Source organism: Schistocerca nitens, chromosome 1 (assembly GCF_023898315.1).
Source record: "Schistocerca nitens isolate TAMUIC-IGC-003100 chromosome 1, iqSchNite1.1, whole genome shotgun sequence".
In the NCBI taxonomy this organism is placed as follows: Eukaryota; Metazoa; Arthropoda; class Insecta; order Orthoptera; family Acrididae; genus Schistocerca; species Schistocerca nitens.
Window position 1 is genome coordinate 440,855,631 of NC_064614.1, and position 16,299 is coordinate 440,871,929.

General features: G+C 46.6%; 1 non-coding gene across 1 annotated transcript; it reads left to right on the forward strand.

Annotated features, from left to right (window-relative positions):
- Positions 1-15,767: 15,767 nt before the first annotated feature.
- On the forward strand, positions 15,768-15,842 carry Trnas-cga (transfer RNA serine (anticodon CGA)). Its single transcript has one exon. It is a non-coding gene; the product is annotated as a tRNA-Ser (tRNA).
- The last annotated feature ends 457 nt before the right edge of the window (positions 15,843-16,299 follow it).

The following is a 16,299-nucleotide window of genomic DNA, read 5'->3' on the forward strand; positions in this document are numbered from 1 at the left end:
TAGCTTCAGGCGAAATTTCTCACCAGGCCCTCGTACTTGGCGGCAGACACTATTTTCTAGACATCTTTACGCACTCACTGCGAGCTCAGAAATGAGAAGAGCGACGTGATGCTAACTGGGGTTATACTAGAGACACTACCCAACACATCTGTGCAAAGCTTTATCGGATTTTCATAGTCGTTTCCATTTCGCGACCGATCGGAGCTTACTTTCTGAACGCCCCTCGTAGAAACGCTTTAGCTGGAATACACTTCAAGGGAGGGTCACGACCACGGCAAGGCTCTCCACGCCCCCCACCCCTTTTCCTCTCCCTGGCTCAGCACCTGGCTTACCCGTAGGACTGAGGGTAACCGTCCAGCGGCCAAAGCGCATCCAAATACATCACGTTCCGAGTCAGCTTCCTTGTGGCTTAGGTTTCGGTAAAGCATTACTGTAATTCAATGTACTTATATCGGTGTGAAAGTAAGGAAACGGTTGCGTGATGCGATCTGCAGAGACAGAGGCGGAGAATAATTCGCGGCACCGCAGAGCACTCTCCTTCCCCGTCCCCAGCCTCACGCTCCAGCTGTTGTTCACATCCGGAACCGGCAACACAGGGAGAAGTGCCACATTTAGCGGCTGTTTATACACTACTGGCCATTAAAATTGATACACCGAGAAGAAATGCACATGATAAACGGGTATTCATTGGACAAATATATTATACTAGAACTGACATGCGATTACATTTTCACGCAATCTGGGTGCATAGATCCTGAGAAATAAGTACCCTGAACAACTACCTCTGGCTGTAATAACGGCCTTGATACGCCTGGGCATTGAGTCAAATCGATGGTGTGTACAGGTACAGCTGCCCATCCAGCGTCAACACGATACCACAGTTCATCAACAGTAGTGAATGACGTATTGTGACGAGTCAGTGGCTTGGCCACCATTGACCAGACGTTTCCAGTTGGTGAGAGATCTGGAGAATGTGCTGGCCAGGGCAGCAGTCGAACATTTTCTGTATCCAGAAAGGCCCGTACAGGACCTGCAACATGCGGTCGTGCATTATCCTGCTGAAATGTAGGGTTTCGCTGGGATCGAATAAAGGGTAGAGCCACGGGTCGTAACAAATCTGAAATGTAACGTCCACTGTTCAAAGTGCCGTCAATGCGAACAAGACGTGACCGACACGTGTAACCAATGGCACCCTATACCATCACACCAGGTGATAGTCAGTATGGCGATGACGAATACACGCTTCCAATGTGCGTTCACCGCGATGTCGCCAAACACGGATGCGACCATCACCATGCTGCAAACAGAACCTGGATTCATCCCAAAAAATGACGTTTTGCCATTCGTGCACCCAGGTTCGTCGTTGAGTACACCATCGCAGGCGCTCCTGTCTGTGATGCACCGTCAAGGGTAACCGCAGCCATGGTCTCCGAGCTGATAGTCCATGCTGCTGCAAACGTCGTCGAACTGTTCGTGCAGATGGTTGTTGTCTTGCAAACGTCCCAATCTGTTGACTCAGGGATCGAGACGTGGCTGCACGATCCGTTACAGCCATGCGGATAAGATGCCTGTCATCTCGATTGCTAGTATTAAGAGGCCGTTGGGATCCAGCACGGCGTTCCTTATTACCCTCCTGAACCCACCGACTCCATATTCTGCTAACAGTCATTGGATCTCGACCAACGCGCGCAGCAATGTCGCGATACGATAAACCGCAATCGCGAAGGCTACAATCCGACTTTTATCAAAGTCGGAAACGCGATGGTACGCATTTCTCCTCCGTACACGAGGCATTACAATAACATTTCAGCAGACAACGCCGGTCAACTGCTGTTTGTGTATGAGAAATCGGTTGGAAACTCTCCTCCAGTCAGCACGTTGTAGGTGTCGCCACTGGCGCCAACCTTGTGTCAATGCTCTGAAAAGATAATCATTTGCATATCACAGTATCTTCTTCCTGTCGGTTAAATTTCGCGTCTATAGCACGTCATCTTCGTGGTGTAGCAATTTTAATGGCCGGTAGTGTACTTTTGGTCCTCCCAAGAATAAATTTATATTCTCGAAAAAGTATCGCTGCTGTTTCCTAGCGTAAGAATTCTCGTCTTTGCTTTTGGCACGTATGATTAATAGTGCAATGTCTACGTACCCTCACCGTAGGTAATTAACATGAAAATCAACGCTGCATGTGTTGGACTATGTGTTGGCCCACCCTGAAGGGCAAGCTGCAGATAACGTGCCAGAAGAATAGCATTGGCTGACGCCTCACTTGGCACACAGGTGTTAGCTACTAAGCATCGACCCATCACCCGCCTTCTTGCATGTACACCACTACACACAAAGAGCGTCGGCTTCCCTAAGCGCTGACACGTTACATATACACTAGGCGCACCGCGTTATCTTGTCTGGAGACGCAAGTCACTGAGGTAGCCAGCGACTCGGCTGGCGGAGTGGTTGGTGGTTACTGGTTCTGCCCTGGTGTGAGGTGAGCAGCCGCTATGACGGGGTTAAATCAGCGGAATCTTTTATTTATCAACGCAGTTAAAGTTGCAGTTACTGAAACCATCGCCCTATCAACCAAATCTAATATACACCGGTAAAACAAAGCGTAATGGCCACCGCTCGCAGCAAGATTAAATGCTGCTTGGTGTCGTGGGCACGTGACACGGTAAGGAAGGTATACATCCTGTTCTACAATTCCTATTACAAGCGTCTGGGGATTGTAGAGGGGACTCAGTACATAAAGGTTTAATAAGGAACCCATGTCCTGAAATGTACCGTTTGGATGTAAAATAACTTTGAAACCCGTATCTCTTTCAAATCACCAGCGTTGTGTATAATCCGTTTCCAGCGATGGAATACGTAGTATAGCGTTAGCAGAGCCTGTTCTGTTGATGGCATGACTGGAGAGGTCAACTGCCTGTCGAATCACTCGAACAGTTCTGAAGCGAATTCCACGAAGTGGTTCTTTCATCTTCAGAATCAAATCAAAGTCACAAGAGCTTAAGTCCGGGGAGTATGGTGGATGGTACAGTACTTCCCAGTCACATCGACCGAACAGAGCTGCCACAGTTTACGCTGTATGCGCCCGCACATTGTCGGGCAAAATGATGGGTGGGTTGCGCAGAAAGTGTCGCCGCTTCTTTCGCATAGCTGGTCGCAGGTGATGCTCCAAAAACGAACAGTAATACTGTGCACTGACGATCTGCCGTGGAGGAACGTAATGTATTGGGATAACACCATCGCAGTCGTACATGAGAATCACCATAACTTCCACCATACTGGGGCCCTGACTCACTTTCCGACTTTCGCGGCAACCCATAATGACGCCATTCGTTGGATTGGCGTTTCAGTTTTGGCTCGTACGATGTGGCCCATGTGTCATCCAGTGTTACGATACGGCGTAAGAAAGTCTCTCCTTCGCGCTCATAGCGCTCCAAGTGCGTTTGAGGAGCATCGTAATGTATCCATATCTGCATTTCCGTCAAGTCATGCGGAACCCATCGTGATGCAATTTTTCACATGCCCAGGCGTTCCTTCAGGATGCGAAGCACAGTCGTATGCTCTAATTCGGTTTCGTGGGCGAGCTAACGAATCGTATGGCGTCGATCACTGTCCACTAACGCGGCAACAGCACGCACTTCTTCTTCAGAGACGCTATGACGACCTGCCCGATGCATGTCTGCCACAGTTTGCCGCTCTTCGTTGAAGGCTTTTACCCAACGTGCCACTGTTCTGTACGGCAATGCCGATTCCCCGCACGTCTCTTGAAGACCTTGATGACACTGTCGTGCTGTACGACCTCTGGCACATTCAACCTTGATCCAACTCCATTTTTCCTGTTTCGAAAATATAGCGACAATGTTACGTTAGACCGCTCGCTCACAAGTGACTGTGTTTCCCTCGATTTTGCGCACGCCTGTCACGTGGAACGGGTGAGTCCATTTGCTCGGGGGTAAGGTAGGTATGTCAACAACGTGTGCTATCAGCGACAATAGTAGATTCCATTGCATAGTGTCTCCACAGCAGTGTTGCCACTATTTAAGTTGCAACCTACGTATATTTGTAGCAAAGCTGCTTTGCTCTCAAACAGTTGTTTAATAGCACCTAATATGAAACTACATGACCAAAAAGTGTTAACAAATGACTCAAGCCTTGTTGTATCCGAGTGCTTCTGTTGTTAATCAACCTGCGCCTCTCCAATATTCAAGTCATAGATACTACATACAACTCACCTTGGTAAAATTCCGCACCGAACGTAGATACTGCATACCACTCATCTTGCTATAATTCCCCACCAAACATGATCAACGAATGTGGGAAAAACACTGAATGTTACGCCGTAAAACATATTTTAATATTCTCTTCCGATTAAGTCAACGCCTGTGAGAAACTGAACGTTCGCAACTGGGAGAGTTGTCTGTGGTGCTCCACGGATATGCCTAACATTGAAGAGGACGTCCTTCGTCACTTAGTAGAGAATCCGACGAACACTCGAAACATTTTCATTACATTGGGCTTCTGTAGAGCATAAGGGTCACACAGCTCATTACCTCCGCTGTGTGCACAAAGTGAAGCGGGAGATTAGAAAGTGATCCGACCTTCAGACTTATTTTACATCCAAATAGTATATTTCTGGACATGGTTTCTTCATCGCAATTTTGTCTGCTGAGTCCCCTATACAAACCCGAAGAGCCTATGATAGATTTGTGGAACACCCTGTATAAGCAGAACAGAGGTGACTGGGAAGTCATTCTAGCTACGATAGGGCTGCAAATAGGGAATTCAGCTGACATACGAGACTCTGACAAAGAACAAATGACTACGGCTCGGCTCCTGGAAAGGAGCATCCCGGAAACAACGAAGCTGGTCGACTGTTTGGGCACTGCTGTCATCACCATTAACGGGAAGTTGTTAAAAGGACGGTGAGATCACGAGCAGGAGACAATGTGTTGGACGCCTTAGTTCAGGTCGTTCGCTCGGAGAACTGTCCGCTCTTTAAAGCAGGAAAGCTGCTGATCTGTGGCAACGTTACGACAGCGTACAATGCTAGTACAGGCACAAGTTCAAAAATGGTTCAAATGGCTCTGAGCACTATGGAACTTAACATCTGAGATCATCAGTCCCCTAGAACTTAGAACTACTTAAACCTAACTAACCTAAGGACGTCACACACATCCATGCCCGAGGCAGGATTCGAACCTGCGACCGTAGCGGTCGCGCGGTCCCAGACTGAAGCGCCTAGAACCGCTCGGACACCCCGGCCGGCTACAGGCACAAGTGTTTCGCAGAACAGCTTTCAGCAAAGATTGTTGTACTTTGGGGCTATGAAGCAGCCATACATGTTCCCTTGATGACACCGTCAGTTACGCTAGCAGCGGGCAGGGGATTGTCGAAATTGGACCGTAGATCAGTGGAAACGTGCAGGCAGGTCGGGTTAATTACGTTGCTTGTTACGCCATGTCGATGGTTGTGTGGACATAACTGTGGACTACGTGATTCCATCATGCTTTATGTCTTCCCCGACAGTGTTGGCACCTTTTTTGCTGCAATGGTTTCAGGACCAAGACTGTGAACGCTGGTTGATGTCTTGACTACCTAATTCTTGTGATCTTAACCCACGAGAACACGTCTGGAACCGTGGAACGCTAACGGGCTCCATCTCTGCGCTCGAAAATCACCGACCGATATTTACAGGAACTGCGTGACCTATCCTTGGGCACCTGTCCTCGAAACTCCGAAAACCTCATTGAACTTGTTACTGAAGAGCATCTATGTTGCGTTACAAATATGGATAAATATGCTGTTAAGCAGATGTTTTGGTTCATCAACGAAAATGTTTGAGTTAAAGGGAGCTTACGGAACGAACAGGGCTATACCAAATATAAATGCAACGTCGGATTGATAATTATACTCTAAAATTACTTGCAGTTAGATGTCCTCAAAACATTTAACATGTTCAAAGCTATAATAAAAATCCTAAATGTAGTAATTCTACGAACATTAGAAACAGCCTCTAAAAATTTCTGCCGAACTCAACGTTGTGTCGCTGTATGGCATATCAGATTATGGGATGAATAAGCCCATGGACATGTTCATTTGGTCAGAAGACGTGGAAGAACCGCTATGACGCCATGAGGCACTTGAAGTTAAATAGACAGACACGTGTCAGCATGCATAATAACAAGAAAAGGAAACAGATAACTAACGAAGTTAAGTCCGGTAATTTCATCCAGAATATTGCCAGAGCATTCAGCACCAGTCCGTCTCAGACAGTACTAAGAGATGCTTCTGATGACAAGAATTACGTTAGCTCGCTCTATGAAAAAGTTGCAAGATATTCTACACCTACTCAAGATCGAAGGGCCACTAAATAAATCATTAAAAGCATCATTTAATACCGTTTAATTCCGCCCGTGAACTTGATAACCGCCTGGATTCGGTTAGGAAGTGAGTCCAGGAGGTTGTACAGGTATGTCGTATCCAAGTTAAGCCATTCGCTGAGGATTTCATAGCGTATTTCCATCAAACTGTGGGGATGATGATGTCGGTGTCACTGCTCCAGCATGTTCCACAATTTTATATCGGGTTTAAGTCAAGTGACTTTCCAATGTAATAGAAATGTAATAAATTGGGGGAGAGTTCAGGAAACCTTTTACATATCCTTCCAATTCGACGAGCAATGGGTTTTTGTCCGAATTTTCATAGACAAATGCCGAGTGGGAAAAGGCAAAATTGAGTATCAAATTGACCAGGGATGGTCTAGTTTTGTAAAAAAAGTTTGAAAGCAACCAGGGTAGCCGAAAACCTCAATTAGTGACTGAGAGAAAACTGAATTATTTCGCGAGCTACTGCTGCTAGCTATCTAAATGAAATGTCAAAAAGTTCATCTCTTCAACACCTAGTAATTTTACACATAAAAAGCTACGTTGGTGAGATATTTAACTGTCCAATAAATGTGCTGTACTTCGTGCTTTCTGAATAAAAATTGAAATTTAAAAAGAATGAAATAAAAGGGCCAAACGTTTTGTGTAATGATTTGCCTTAAATTAAAAATAAAATATCACAGAAAAATTTGAGGTACCTTTGAGTGATACTGGAATCATTACAGCAAATGAGGTACCGATTGAGAATTTAAAGTCCAGCGTTTAATCCACCAGAAGAATGTCCTCAAGCACTCATTAAATGTTTAAGTTAAATGTTTAACTTTAAATTCGAAGTCGGCTCATGATTTGCTGTACATGATTTCGACTATTATTCAGAGACGTGGAAAATGTTTCTCTAATCTAACTCTTACATTCAGACAAATAATACTGCAAAACTTTGACAAATTTTTTTGAATGCTTTTAAAACTGAAAATGTATTTTGGTAATTCGTCATAGTAGAATAAAACTGTTTTCATTTCTAAAGAGATCTGTTGTAAGAGGAAAATATATTATGAAAGTACCCATAATTTTTTAATGAAAAGTATAAATGTGGGATTATTGTCGAAGTTTTTGCGTCACAGCGTAAGCGTCCTGCCGCCGTCGTCATTTCTCTGCTGAGAGCAGTTGTTAATCCGCTGCAACCAGGCGCTGTCATTAATGTTTATCCGACGTACACGTGCGGAGCAAAGTTGAGTTTCTACTTGCGTCGGAATCACGTGTGGAGCTGCGCCTCCCCCGCCGGCGGCGAGCGCTTCTCCCCAGCAGCAGCTGCAATTTTGCGCTTCAGGTAGTTCGGCCCCCAAGTTCTTTTCCTACAACAGCCGCCAATCTCGGTTCAAAGTTCCACCACAACTTGAAAGAAGCCCGGAATCGCTTTCCTCTCCGAGGGAAGATCGGCACACTACCGGGCAAACTCCGCGAAGAAGAAGAAGACGGATCACCGAATAAAAGGTGAAGTGGAGCACTGGGGCCGCGCCCGACCGAGAAATTCTTCTGCGAACTTTCAGAGTTCCCTCGCTAATGCACTGTTAACCAACTATGTAAGGAATATCGGCAAGTATTTTTCCGTCAGCTGCAGGGCCATCCAGCAGATTTATGAAATAATGATGTATAGTTTCGCTAATTTGATCCCACTGTGTCATCTGACAACTTAAATCGGTTATAAAACATTGCTTATAAAACTGGAGAGCCCCATAAAGCAAGGAATATTAATCTTCCCAAAGTGCTTTTGTCTCAGATATCAAAATATACACAAAATGTATGTTGTGTGTTCTTTTGTATCATTGAAATAAATGTTCAAAATTTTTAGGTATGGTCGGTTTCAGAATATGTGAAATGTGGAGACAGAACTTGGAGCTCTTATATATAAGCCATTATCTTCACTGCTTTGGGTTTTTATGATGGGGAGGAGGTCTAATTAAATTCCTTTTGGGTGTACAGTCACCTCATTTTAAATGTAACACTCTCATCAACCCAAAGTTTGATTTAAATACGACAGTGCCTTATTAGGCATGATTCCACTGGAGGTTTTATGCAGTTGCCTTCCCCGAGAACTTTGAAGTGAACCTCCCAGGACATACAGTTTAACGTAGACGTCTAACGTGGTGTTACTTGGCATTTTCCACATCAAGAGACATTGACAGAGGAGAAGTTGACAGTATTTTTTCTTGCGAGTTGTTTACAGTTCTTTAGGTCATTTATCGCAACCTATTTTTATAAACGACATGATAAAATACCACATTGTCAGAGATGTTATAAAAACGTCTGTTATAAAAGGTATCTAACAAACATTTTTACAGTGTCATACAGGCCTAACCACTGCAACATGTCACCGGATAACAATGTGGCTACCTGCCTTGTAGAACTGCCCATGTTCACAGTACGTCATTACGTAGCTGACCAAGTGATTAATATATGCACTATTAGCTCTTTTAGGAAAGCCTCCGATCCAAATAATTGCCAGAACTGAACCACAAAGATATACCACAAGTAAGCATCTAATTGCTTATAGAGGTTTTATTGGAAGTGCTCATAATTTTGTTCTGAAAAATTTCTCAATTCATCTACCGTCACAGGGTTGACATTTTTTTTTATGCGTACAAAATTTTAGATCTACAGCATCCGGAAAAGGAAAAAAAAGTGTGTTTAACTTCCGTTTTCGACACATTCATTAGACATGGACCATAACATGAGGAAAGGTGAGGAATGGAACGGGCCATATTAGCGATTAGGAGAAGCACGAAAACATTAAGTACAGACAGCTGGACGGGTGTTAGAACATTTGTCGTCCCGAATATTCATTAAGATTCCATCATAACAGCGTCCCGATCGTTACGAACTGTCATGAATCCTGTTACCTATGTTATGTAATACATATATAAGGTTAGCAAAGATTTGTATCTATTTCGTATTTCTATTTATATCGAGCGGAAATCTTCGTAGCACGAGAAGAAATCAAAAATTTTAAGAGATTACTCTTTACTTGTTTTTAAGGTAACGCCTGGCTGAATTTAGTGTTCACAATAGACACCTCTGACTCAAGAGTGGCGTGTGTGGAAAACTGTGGGATGGGACTCTAGTACTGCAGTGACTACGAAGTTAAGAATGCTTTCTTAAAACGAACGTTTTTCTATTATTAGTTATCTTCCACAAATCACCAAAGTTTGTCGACCTAGGTGCTGTCATTAATAGGAAGAAGCAGCGGGTAACACCCGCTGGGACAGCAGAATGCTTTGGCAGCACATCAGCAGGCGTCTAGCAGTGCCATTGCTGATGCAAATCGCTGTTGTGACCGTAGAAAATGTTAATTTTTATTCTTGCTTTTGTGACCATAATAAGAGTCCCAGCTCCATAGGCATACAGCCAGCCGACATTAAGAAATAGTCCACCAGGACGCAGGGACAAGATAAGCGGTGGAGGCTGCCATGTATGGCTTGTTGATCAAATAACTTAGTGTTTGACTTCCTGCCAGAGGAAGCAGCACGAATCAAAGTAGTGCAACGGAAGACACAAACACCAGGGCGATAATACAGCTAGAGAGTGTCAGTCACGTGCGTAAAAGACTCGTGTGGAACCAAATTAAGTTTTGTGCAGCTAGAAACGAAAGTGTCGTGTGGAGCTGAAGGCATTCTTGTGCAATCCGATCACTTATAAATGAAAAGATCGTGTGAAACAAATTAACTCGTGTGCAACCAAGTACCTGAGAAACGAAATAAAAGGCCAGGCAGCGGAATAGCTAGAAGCAGAGATTCAGATGCAAATTCAGAGCCAGTGCCGGCAGTTTGGAGATTCCGCAGCGAGACGCCAGCGGGTCCGAGTAGGTCCATAGCAGACGGTACAGCTGATAATGACGTCAACTACGAGAAGACAGTGATAGACTCTGGTGGACACTCAGGAACTGCAGGTCAAGTAGGATTTTTGGAGTTTCATTGGAATAGTGTCGAACAGAGGCTGTCAGTCTTTGTCTCAATTACTTAGAGAGATTTCAGTGCTAACCAAGAACAAGCGATTGCTTTGTACTTGTTTCTTATATGTACCAGCAATTGGCTTTGAAGTAGCAAGTCCAAATAAATAAACTGAATCTTACTAAGGGGTTTATGGTCCAATACCCCGCATAAGTATATGTGAGAATAAACTTGATAGAAACTAACCAATCTTTTCTGCCTATTGCAATTCTGTAACCTATTTTCAGGAAACTTATTTGCTTCAAACCAAGGAGATTCTCTCCCTCTCATCTCCGGTATAAAGATTGACAGCAATTTATAACTAACGCATTGTCGTTAACGTCCCGATTGCGCTACGCAGTTCGCACTTACTTCATTCTGGTATAGTGAGGCTGTGCCGGGACGCGACATCGTTTACCCAATCCGTCTCCCGGCAGGACTTTGTGGCAGTCCTAGTGTGCGCCACACAGCCAGAGGTGACTGACAAAATTATGCAGGCGCGCCCTCGGCTACTGGCTGCAGTGTCCAACATTGGAATCCACTGGGCGCCCACGCCTCAGCGGATCCAGTTCGGAGCCTGGTACCATCTGTGCTAGTTAACGGCTTGTAGATCAGCAGCTTCGCCCAGTTTTTGATGCTGTTGTGACTGAGACTGCGCCAATCGAATGCATGGCTCCAAACAAATGCTGATAGCGGCTGAGCTAGAAGCATTTCCACACTCCATCTGGGTGTTTTATGACAGGTGCTAGGCTCCCGGCACACAGCTGTCTGTGGAAACGGCATGTTGTGCTACTCCACGTAGTGATCGTGATCGTGATCGTACAAAGTCGTGCTGCATAATATTACACCCCCACCTGTGCAGTGCGTTGCTGCTGAATTACCTTGGTGGCTGCTCGCATATCTCTTGGTTGGTTACAAAGGTCTGCCTGAAGCGAATGTCACAACATTTCCTCCCTCTTTGGAGAATTCGGCCCTCTGAATTCCAGGCTGCTGCTCAACTACTAAAGAAGCATGGCAGTAGTGTGTCTACGTATTGCCGGCTGCCGTGTGGCCTCACACCGCTAGTTACAAAATACAATTGTCTGTCTTTCTTCACTACACACTCCATCACATGGTATATAGTAACTAGCATATAGTAACGGAATTTTCCGTCTCTTCGGTCAAACCTTGTGATCGATCAATAGGTTTGGCAGGCAATGGACTGTAAGTTCCGTTAGGCAGATGGTAGGTGTACGCCACACAAGCAAGAAGCAAGATAAATAAAATTTCCGAGTCCCTTTACCATGACTCGGAGTTGATACCCAATGCAGTATTGCTGAGCATGCTGGAATAACTGTTATGCACTGGTGCGTCCACTCTGTGCAGCTAACAGCTTGACGAGGTCACTAATTATGGGGGAACCGCGGATAGTACTCACGTAGTCTAATTTCTTTGTTGGACGGATTTCGGAAGGTGAATCCGATGACACAGTAGAAGATACATTGGACTGAGAGCCATAGTCCCTGTTATAGTCACTGGAAACCGAAGAGGCAGTTCCAAGATATCCCATGTAATCTGTTTTCCAGTATTCTGATGTTTCATAATCCAATCATTCTGTTCCTCTGAGGCGTCCTTGCACACACCAGATGGTGACAGCTGCTACTGTGTCTTACACTGAGTACACGCAGTGAAATTGTACTTTCTGTAAATATGGATGGACTGCAAAGATGTCCTGTGGGCATTCTCCCGTGTCTGTTCCTCTGAGGAATAATTTCGTTCCGCAAGTCCCAATGACAGCTTGGACGAGCACGAAGGGGCGTATTAGAGCATGCTTACCGCGTCCGTGTCATGTATTCTGGCCAAGAGGGAACCTGCTTCCTATTTAATGAAAGTGGACACGTTCGGTCTAATTGTCCACGGAGGGTTTTTGTATTAAAGCCGTCCTTAGTGCAGCGTCGCAAATTGACGGTTTCTGATCTTGTTTCTTCCACTCCCGCCGTCGCGCCTACTTCTGCTTCGGATTATAATGAACAAACAGTCAGTTATGATAATCGTATTAATGAATGAGATTTTCACTCTGCAGCGGAGTGTGCGCTGATATGAAACATTCCTGGCAGATTAAAACTGTGTGCCCGACCGAGACTCGAACTCGGGACCTTTGCCTTTCGCGGGCAAGTGCTCTACCAACTGAGCTACCGAAGCACGACTCACGCCCGGTACTCACAGCTTTACTTCTGCCAGTACCTCGTCTCCTACCTTCCAAACTTTACAGAAGCTCTCCTGCGAAACTTGCAGAACTAGCACTCCTGAAAGAACGGATATTGCGGAGACATGGCTTAGCCACAGCCTGGGGGATGTTTCCAGAATGAGATTTTCACTCTGCAGCGGAGTGTGCGCTGATATGAAACTTTCCTGGCAGATTAAAACTGTGTGCCCGACCGAGACTCGAACTCGGGACCTCTGCCTTTCGCGGGCAAGTGCTCTACCAACTGAGCTACCGAAGCACGACTCACGCCCGGTACTCACAGCTTTACTTCTGCCAGTACCTCGTCTCCTACCTTCCAAACTTTACAGAAGCTCTCCTGCGAAACTTGCAGAACTAGCACTCCTGAAAGAACGGATATTGCGGAGACATGGCTTAGCCACAGCCTGGGGGATGTTTCCAGAATGAGATTTTCACTCTGCAGCGGAGTGTGCGCTGATATGAAACTTTCCTGGCAGATTAAAACTGTGTGCCCGACCGAGACTCGAACTCGGGACCTTTGCCTTTCGCGGGCAAGTGCTCTACCAACTGAGCTACCGAAGCACGACTCACGCCCGGTACTCACAGCTTTACTTCTGCCAGTACCTCGTCTCCTACCTTCCAAACTTTACAGAAGCTCTCCTGCGAAACTTGCAGAACTAGCACTCCTGAAAGAACGGATATTGCGGAGACATGGCTTAGCCACAGCCTGGGGGATGTTTCCAGAATGAGATTTTCACTCTGCAGCGGAGTGTGCGCTGATATGAAACTTTCCTGGCAGATTAAAACTGTGTGCCCGACCGAGACTCGAACTCGGGACCTCTGCCTTTCGCGGGCAAGTGCTCTACCAACTGAGCTACCGAAGCACGACTCACGCCCGGTACTCACAGCTTTACTTCTGCCAGTACCTCGTCTCCTACCTTCCAAACTTTACAGAAGCTCTCCTGCGAAACTTGCAGAACTAGCACTCCTGAAAGAACGGATATTGCGGAGACATGGCTTAGCCACAGCCTGGGGGATGTTTCCAGAATGAGATTTTCACTCTGCAGCGGAGTGTGCGCTGATATGAAACTTTCCTGGCTGATTAAAACTGTGTGCCCGACCGAGACTCGAACTCGGGACCTTTGCCTTTCGCGGGCAAGTGCTCTACCAACTGAGCTACCGAAGCACGACTCACGCCCGGTACTCACAGCTTTACTTCTGCCAGTACCTCGTCTCCTACCTTCCAAACTTTACAGAAGCTCTCCTGCGAAACTTGCAGAACTAGCACTCCTGAAAGAACGGATATTGCGGAGACATGGCTTAGCCACAGCCTGGGGGATGTTTCCAGAATGAGATTTTCACTCTGCAGCGGAGTGTGCGCTGATATGAAACTTTCCTGGCAGATTAAAACTGTGTGCCCGACCGAGACTCGAACTCGGGACCTCTGCCTTTCGCGGGCAAGTGCTCTACCAACTGAGCTACCGTAGCACGACTCACGCCCGGTACTCACAGCTTTACTTCTGCCAGTACCTCGTCTCCTACCTTCCAAACTTTACAGAAGCTCTCCTGCGAAACTTGCAGAACTAGCACTCCTGAAAGAACGGATATTGCGGAGACATGGCTTAGCCACAGCCTGGGGGATGTTTCCAGAATGAGATTTTCACTCTGCAGCGGAGTGTGCGCTGATATGAAACTTTCCTGGCAGATTAAAACTGTGTGCCCGACCGAGACTCGAACTCGGGACCTTTGCCTTTCGCGGGCAAGTGCTCTACCAACTGAGCTACCGAAGCACGACTCACGCCCGGTACTCACAGCTTTACTTCTGCCAGTACCTCGTCTCCTACCTTCCAAACTTTACAGAAGCTCTCCTGCGAAACTTGCAGAACTAGCACTCCTGAAAGAACGGATATTGCGGAGACATGGCTTAGCCACAGCCTGGGGGATGTTTCCAGAATGAGATTTTCACTCTGCAGCGGAGTGTGCGCTGATATGAAACTTTCCTGGCAGATTAAAACTGTGTGCCCGACCGAGACTCGAACTCGGGACCTTTGCCTTTCGCGGGCAAGTGCTCTACCACTGAGCTACCGAAGCACGACTCACGCCCGGTACTCACAGCTTTACTTCTGCCAGTACCTCGTCTCCTACCTTCCAAACTTTACAGAAGCTCTCCTGCGAAACTTGCAGAACTAGCACTCCTGAAAGAACGGATATTGCGGAGACATGGCTTAGCCACAGCCTGGGGGATGTTTCCAGAATGAGATTTTCACTCTGCAGCGGAGTGTGCGCTGATATGAAACTTTCCTGGCAGATTAAAACTGTGTGCCCGACCGAGACTCGAACTCGGGACCTTTGCCTTTCGCGGGCAAGTGCTCTACCAACTGAGCTACCGATGCACGACTCACGCCCGGTACTCACAGCTTTACTTCTGCCAGTACCTCGTCTCCTACCTTCCAAACTTTACAGAAGCTCTCCTGCGAAACTTGCAGAACTAGCACTCCTGAAAGAACGGATATTGCGGAGACATGGCTTAGCCACAGCCTGGGGGATGTTTCCAGAATGAGAGTTTCACTCTGCAGCGGAGTGTGCGCTGATATGAAACTTTCCTGGCAGATTAAAACTGTGTGCCCGACCGAGACTCGAACTCGGGACCTCTGCCTTTCGCGGGCAAGTGCTCTACCAACTGAGCTACCGAAGCACGACTCACGCCCGGTACTCACAGCTTTACTTCTGCCAGTACCTCGTCTCCTACCTTCCAAACTTTACAGAAGCTCTCCTGCGAAACTTGCAGAACTAGCACTCCTGAAAGAACGGATATTGCGGAGACATGGCTTAGCCACAGCCTGGGGGATGTTTCCAGAATGAGATTTTCACTCTGCAGCGGAGTGTGCGCTGATATGAAACTTTCCTGGCAGATTAAAACTGTGTGCCCGACCGAGACTCGAACTCGGGACCTTTGCCTTTCACGGGCAAGTGCTCTACCAACTGCCAGGAAAGTTTCATATCAGCGCACACTTCGCTGCAGAGTGAAAATCTCATTCTGGAAACATCCCCCAGGCTGTGGCTAAGCCATGTCTCCGCAATATCCGTTCTTTCAGGAGTGCTAGTTCTGCAAGTTTCGCAGGAGAGCTTCTGTAAAGTTTGGAAGGTAGGAGACGAGGTACTGGCAGAAGTAAAGCTGTGAGTACCGGGCGTGAGTCGTGCTTCGATAGCTCAGTTGGTAGAGCACTTGCCCGCGAAAGGCAAAGGTCCCGAGTTCGAGTCTCGGTCGGGCACACAGTTTTAATCTGCCAGGAAAGTTTCATATCAGCGCACACTCCGCTGCAGATTGAAAATCTCATTCTGGAAACATCCCCCAGGCTGTGGCTAAGCCATGTCTCCGCAATATCCGTTCTTTCAGGAGTGCTAGTTCTGCAAGTTTCGCAGGAGAGCTTCTGTAAAGTTTGGAAGGTAGGAGACGAGGTACTGGCAGAAGTAAAGCTGTGAGTACCGGGCGTGAGTCGTGCTTCGGTAGCTCAGTTGGTAGAGCACTTGCCCGCGAAAGGCAAAGGTCCCGAGTTCGAGTCTCGGTCTGGCACACAGTTTTAATCTGCCAGGAAAGTTTCATCGTATTAATGAATTTCCGCCTTTATCTCCGCCACAGGTTCAGAATCCTACTGGCTCGGGGGTAGAACCTATAACGGAGACAAACAAGCAACGTCGCACTCAGGATGGTGATGGTGAGGAATTGGCT